Consider the following 6,000-nt stretch of genomic DNA (forward strand, 5'->3'; position numbering starts at 1 on the left):
TTCTCGATATCAGTGACTTTTTTAAAAAAACAAAAAAATGCGTTTAAAGGGTTAAATTTTTTTTTTTTATATTTAGTAGTTTTGATCAGTCAAAGTTGCTGTTTTCAGCCACCAACGCTATGAAATAGTAGTAAATTTGCCCACAGTGTATTATTGACCTATTGAAAATTTTGAGATCATATTTTCAAAATTGATGTAAAATTAAGGTTCCTCAGCAAAAATCATTCCATTTGCTGCAATAGAGTGAAAGTAATGGTCAAATTAAGAGCAAAAAGTGACTCCAAGTGGCTGTTTTCATCCCCAACGCTACACAAGGGTTAAACTGGAGAATATTAAAGTGCTCCAGTTTCACCAGCATCTAGTTAAACTAAACATCTGGATTTTCATATCTTTAAAAAGGAAAACAGTGTTCCGTATTCTGTATGTTAGATGAAGAAGGTAAACGTGACATGTCTTTGGTAAAGGTGTTTCTTCAGAATCTCAAGCCACTAGATTTTCTTTCATACTCGCAAACGTTCATGTAAAATTCCACAAGTACAATAAAATGTAGTCTTCGTCTGGAGTGTGTGGATTCTGCAGGAGGAGCTGAGTCATGCTGTTTCTGATGTATAATGTTTTCTTGGTTACAGTAGCCAAGAAGGCAGGCCAGTACCTGAAGCTGGTCTAGAGTCATTTCATTGGGAACTGATTATGCTCCAACAATGACCCATATTGTTAACGAAGGGCTAAGAGTTGAATTCGTTTAAAACAATAGAGCTCTGATTTGTTGGAGCACTGTATTTCATGCAGATGTTTTGTTTTTTTTAATTTTTCTCTCTATCAGTGGAAACACGTCCCACAATGAAATCCCAATGCAATGTTGCAATGTTGCTCGGGTTACTGTACTTTATTGAAGGAGTTCAACTCGGACCTATTTCACTGCAGAGTGACCTGGACTCCGTCTCCACGCTTCCAGGACTTCAGGTCCTTCCATTTTAATTCACCAGTGTCAGGATGACGTGGACCACAGCCTTTACACCATAACTGTAAATGTAATAAACCCAAAGGTCACAGAGTCACAGTCAGAAAATAATAAATAGAAAAACTGAAGGAAAAGTAAGAAAATGGAAAATATAACAACATCAATGAAACTAGAAACTCTAGAAAGACTCACAGTAACAGACTTTCCAGCCTTGACATGCATTGATTGATCAAATGTGCATGTGATGGGTTCTCTATTGTTGATCTGTGCTTTTAACTGACGTCCTCCCAGGGGTTTGTCCTGCAGGACGGAAATGAAAGACAAGAAGAAGAATGAGACACAGAGAAAGGAACAAATGAATGTTGGTGTCTATTAAATCTGTTGCATCAATATTTTCTATGAAAAAAAAAAGGAAAACAGATTTTGACACTTAAAGCAACATCACCTGATCAGACATGTTTCTGAGACAGATATAGTTGCAGTTGGGATCAACGAACACAGTGATGTCTCCTGACGTCTCCTGACTGTCTGAGCTGCTGCTGTTCTGCTTTGTCAGAGAATCATGAAGATGTGTTAGTTCAGGTTTGATTTCCTCTGACTGGGAGGAGACGACATCCACAGATTAGTCCTTTCACATAACTGAATGTAACACATGATAAAATGGTTCATAGCAGAGAAGCAAGTCTAAAAAGTAGGTACAATAAAATGACCCGTGAGAAGTTTATAAACTAATAAAAGGATGCTAAAACGAAGTCACCTTTTTTACTTAAAAACTGGAGTAATGTGATCTGTCTAAATCTTTACCCTGATGATCACCGTTATACATTTTATAGGTTTTAGATGAACATTCATTGATAAGATATTTTTCTAGTTTAATGTTCTCAGAAGGCAGTATAGCTGGTGTGGTGGTTAGCACTGATGCCTCACAGCAAGAAGGTTCTGGGTTCTAATCCAGGCTGAATGGGGCCTTTCTGTGTGGATTTTGCATGTTCTCCCAGTGTCTGCATGGGTTCTCTCCCTTTCTCCCACCATCCAAAGACATGCTTGTTAGGTTCATTGGTGATTTTAAATTTGCGCTAGGTGTGAGTGTGAATGGTTATAAATATACACAGAACCAAAGTGGATCTGGATGGCATGTCCTCGGCCTCAGATACTACTGTATGGAAACTTGGAGTTATATTTAACCAGGATATTTTCTTTAAATTGGACATTAAAACCTCAACAACATAGTTTAAATCAGGAACATCTTGCCTCAAAGTGATATTGTGAAACTAGTACATGGATCTGTAATTCATTGTGGTCAGGTTGGTCCAAATCACTCGCCAAAACGTCAGATTCAAAATGTTGCAGTGACAGCATTGACAGGCCAGAGAGATCATATTACATCAGTTTTAGCTTCTCTTCATATGTTCCCTGTAAAATCCAGAACAGAATTTAAAATCTTCCTCCTAACATAGAAGGTCCTTAAAGGCCTTGACAAGGGTCCAATTTAATCCAAACCATGATCTGCTCTTGAACCAAACAAATGAATTGTTGTCTAAACTGACCCAATGGATGCAATGATTCATTTAAAAAAATAATCGCTTTAAATGAAAACTGCAATAAACAATTGTCTTGTTTAATGAGAAAAAGAAGAACCTTGATGTTCAGTTTCTCCTTCAGTGTCTCCACTTCCTTCTCAGCTGTTTCTCTCTTTGTCTTCTCCTGTTGAAGCTTCTCTTCCAACTGAGAAGAGAGATGAAGAGACATGTTTATCGGGGGACCTAATCGTATTTGGTCTTTGGTTGAAAAATCATTTCAAATTGACTGGTTTATGATTTAAAAAGATTAGACTGAAAAGATGAAGCTCCGTGTACTAGTTCGTCAGCTCCTCTGTGTCCTTCAGATATTTTTCTTCCTGATCATTTTCACATTTTAAGTAAATATCTGAATTCAGCTTCGTGTTCAAGATGTTTCCTGAATGAATTTCACAGTTTGATGTGAACTTTCTCGTCCACTTTAACATCAAGTGACCAGAGGTATGACTTTCCACGACCCATCTGTCCACTTGACAAAGGACAGAAGGAAAGGACTATATATATACATTCACAAGGGCTGAGGGGTTGATTAGACACAGGTGAAACCAAAGAGACGAGGAACACACAAGGACCAACCAATAATACGATCAAAGGAAAACAAGGACAGGAAGTAAACCAGGACAAGAAGCTTACAAAATAAAAACAGGAAACACAAAGAAAACCAAACATTGCCACAGATAATATTCTTAACTTGATACCATGACATATTTATAAGAACCCAGGAAAACTAATCACAAGCCATGACACAAGTCTTGTTCATGATGTTTCCTCTGAGTGGATTTGAATGTTTTCTTTCTTAAGTATTTGTTGAAGTGAATCAACATTTATGTCATTTACTCTTTTTGATATGAACAAAACAGTTGCTGGTGCATATTTTATTTGTAATAAACATCAAAGTAGAAAGTGCTGCAGGTTGATGTTTCTGTGAGTTTATACTTCTCTCTCTATGTCTATGAGCTTGTTCTTCACCTCATCTTTTTTCTCCTTCAACTCTTTGTTTCTGGTCTCCAGCTCCTCCTGCAGCTGATGATTCTCCTCTTGAAGCTTCCTGTTATCACCAGTTGGTTTTTCCACCTGAGGAGAGAGAAGACAGAATGAGGAGATGAGATTAACAATGGTCCTCCTACACGAATGTTGTCTCATTTTTTTTTTTCTCATTCAAAGCAGTCAGAGGTTAAAGAAGATACTTGAACAGGATACTTGAACTCCTTCACTTGGGGCAGAAACTTATACCATAGACATTTGTCTTCTGTATACTATTCATGCATACATTCATTCATCTTCTGTAACCGCTTATTAATGTGAAGGGTCATGGCTATCGCAGCTGTCATCAGGTGAGAGGCGGGGTACACCCTGGACTGGTCACCAGTCTATCTCACATAGAGACAGACAACCATTCACACTCACACCTAAGGCCAATTTAGAATCACCAATTAACCTAACCAGCATGTCTTTGGACGGTGGGAGGAAGCTGGAGTACCCGGAGAGAACCCACGCAGACACAGGGAGAACATGTAAACTCCACATGGATTCGAACCCGGGACCTTCCAGCTGTGAGGCATCAGTGCTAACCACCACGCAATGATCTGGTAGGCCAGTGCGTGCTGTGCGTCATGGACGTTGGGTGCTGGTGGAATGTAAACATCGACCAGAATGAATGAAGAAAACTCACGGGGGGAGTAAAGGGGTTTATGAAAAAGGATTCCAAGTCCAGGGAACAGTACTGCTGGATCACTGCCACGCTGGTACACCAGTTACAGTTAATGTAAAAACATAGACCTCCACCTTTCGTCTTGTGGAAGAGGTGTGTGTGGCGATCCACTCTGAAGTATTGGAATCTTTCCAGCTGCAAGGCAGAGTATTAAACCACTCAGCCAGGTCTCGTGAAGCAGAGAACTAAAGATGTTGAAAGGTCTCTGTTTTTCCCGAGTGCTATGTCCGCGCTGACGGCGGCACACCAGTGCACCAGCACGCTTTACTCTCTTGCATCGTTGCCTGCGTATTGTGTTGGCAAAGGTGAGCACACTTTTGACCAATATGTCTAAAATGTCACCAGATGGAGCAATAAAACCTGGGAATAAATCTGATGGGGTTGCAGATCTGATGTTCAGCAGGCCATCCCTTGTGTATGTGCTCCTCACACAACAGGATTAACAAACAAAAAAGCAAAACAAAGTGGAGCGTACCAAAACACAGTGGCTACCATCGTCGGCGCCATCTCCTCGCCATATGAATGTTGTCTTGTTTTTTCTTTAACTTTTTCTCATGAGAAGCAGTAAGACACATAAAAGACAATCCTTCTTGGGGTTCATGGGATCTAAGGATCAGTTCCAGAGCAGAGAGACTTTAAAATCTGTCTTTCTGCTCTTGGTCAACATCCATCATGTTTCTAATGTGAGCCTCAAACCTGAGATCTGACTCAAAGTGTATTCCCAGTGCTTCCAGTTTCCTGCTGAGTTTCTGTCTCTGGTTTCAGAACCAATGAGCAACACTTCAGTTTCAGAAACATCTCTGATGTCCATGATCTGATAGAAAAGATGAAAATGATTTGATGATTCTCAGGTGAAAGAGACAAACCTCAGTCTTCAGTTTCCTCTCCAGAGTCTCCACTTCTTTCTCAGCTCTTTCTCTTTTCTTCTCCTCCTCTTTGAGTTTCTTCTCCCACTGAGAGTGAAGTCACATAAAGAGACATGATGAGAAACATTTACTTTTATTGAGGAACATGAGAAACTGATTTGGTTAAAAACTACTTCCTTATTATGGAATTAAAAGATCTGCATCAAAGATCAACCTCTGTTTCCAGCTCTTTTATTTCTCTCTGATATTTCTCTTCCTGTTGCTTTTCATAGCTGAGCTTTTTTTTTTTTTTTTAATTAAGTTTGTTGATGTGTTTTTAGTTTCTCTTATTTGGAGGAATTTAATCAATATTTCTGTCATTTATTGTTATGATTTACATGAACTAAATAGTTGTATTTTTTTCATTTAATAAACATCTGATTAAAAAGTGTTGATGTTCTCTTCATATCTAAACCTGAACCTCCTAAACTATGAGCTTGTTCTTCACCTCATCTTTTATCTCCTTCAGCTCTTTGTTTCCGGTCTCCTCCTCCTCCTTTTTCTTCTTCTCCTTTAGTTTATTTATCTCAGTAAAAAGGAGGTGAAGTCCAGACTGTTAACAGTCAGACAGTGACTTGTTCAGAACATACAGTGGTATGAAAAAGTTTGGGCACCCCTGATCATTTTCAGGATTTTCCTTTATAAATCATTGGTTGTTCGGATCAGCAATTTCAGTTAAATATATCATATAGCAGACAAACACGGTGATATTTGAGAAGTGAAATGAAGTTTATAGGCTTAACAGAAAGTGTGCAATAATTACTTAAACAAAAGTAGGCAGTTGCATAAATTTGGGCACCCTTGTTGTTTTATTGATTTGAGTACCTTTAGCACTAATTATTGGAA

Source organism: Chelon labrosus (assembly GCF_963514085.1).
Source record: "Chelon labrosus genome assembly, chromosome: 1".
Taxonomy (NCBI): Eukaryota; Metazoa; Chordata; class Actinopteri; order Mugiliformes; family Mugilidae; genus Chelon; species Chelon labrosus.